The sequence below is a fragment of the Dioscorea cayenensis genome, chromosome 14 (assembly GCF_009730915.1).
Source record: "Dioscorea cayenensis subsp. rotundata cultivar TDr96_F1 chromosome 14, TDr96_F1_v2_PseudoChromosome.rev07_lg8_w22 25.fasta, whole genome shotgun sequence".
In the NCBI taxonomy this organism is placed as follows: Eukaryota; Viridiplantae; Streptophyta; class Magnoliopsida; order Dioscoreales; family Dioscoreaceae; genus Dioscorea; species Dioscorea cayenensis.
This window is the reverse complement of record NC_052484.1, coordinates 10,265,220-10,266,888: the sequence shown is the minus strand read 5'-3', so window position 1 is coordinate 10,266,888 and position 1,669 is coordinate 10,265,220.

Sequence of the window (1,669 nt, the reverse complement as noted above, 5' to 3'; positions counted from 1 at the left end):
CTAACCATGGATAAGATTCACAAGAGAAGGATAATTGAAACGTTAAGAGGCACTAAGAGTCTTATGTGTTAAATTATACCAAAAGGGTTGCAAGATGATGTATACTATGGTCAAGTGTCACCATGCTTGAGATGAGATGTTTCAATTTTGAGTTCAGTTAGAATTTAAAATCAAGTCCTAATTCGAATTTAGACACTTTGTAATGACATTTTTTACCCCTTAACAACAACTCAAGTACCCCTAACTCATGCCTCTAAACTTTTGGAATGATTTAGGCAACTATGCAAATCTTCTCTTCAAATTCGAATTGTCTTTTATTACCTCCAACAAAATGCCACTTTAACAAACAATAAACAAACAATAGTGTTAATAACCCTAAAATAGTAAGTAAACAAAAATTAATAAACAATTAACATAAAAATACAATTATAAACATACATTTTATAGCATTAAACCTTATTGAGTTTATAGAAACTAAAATAAATGATCTCTTAACAGCCATAAACGACATAACACAAGGAGAAAAAGCATAATAATATATTCAAATAATCAAAATATAATACAATTTGCTTCTGCAGTCATTCCACTCATACAACACTTTTAACTCTTATACATGCACTTGCTTATTGCTAAACATAAAATATTAACCAAATACAAAAAATCACAAATAAGACTATTATCTAATGTACAAAACATCATAAATAATAATCTACTAAATATAAATTTACCATATATGTAAATACTAAATACGGTTTAATAGATTCCATAGATTCCACCATGTTTGCCTTTTATTTGTATATAAAAATTAAACACAACAATGTAACCTCTAAACACACCTTCTCCCATCTACAATTGAAAAACAAATTATTAAACCGATTATTCACCTCTAACATATCTTATAGATAATTGTAGGCTTAATTCAATGCTTTCAAAACCACAAAATAGCATTGAAATCTCCTAATTGTCAATGATATCTGCAACTTTGCAATTCCTTGTAATTCCTAATGTGTTGCATTAAAGAAAACCACCACTACAATAGCTGAGGGATAAAATATTTGACTTTCACGATGGATGTCAAGGGTTTAACTCTCTTTCAATGTATGTCTAAGCGGAATTAATAAAAAGTGTATGTTGAATGGTTTGTCCACGGTATCAAATAAATAAATAATAAAATAACAATAAAGAAACCCCATTTAGTGACATTATGAGATAAACCCTAATCATGTGGGTTTGATTGAGTTAATTCAAATTGGTACGAGGACCTTAAAGTATCAAATTTGAAATCTATCCCAAATAAAAAAATTATAAATAATTGATGTAAGAGCAATAATCTAATTAAAAATTTAAGAACTCAAAACAAAAGCAAAATTATGTGAAGAATTTTAAAGCTTAAAAAAAGTAAATTAATTTCGTTTTACATTTATTTTTCCCTTTCTTTCAGTCTCTATATAAACCAATCTTTTTCTGCATTTAATTTGATCCATTGAAATATGAAAGAAATAAAATTTTGATGACCTTACAGATCCAATAATTAACTGCAAATGAAAAGAACTTTCATCCATTAAACACTTTCATTAGAAAAGCAACAACACATCACATTGAAGCTCACCTGCAACCCATGCTGAGTGCATGACTGGTAACTCAAAGAAGAAACTGGTTGAGAGCACAA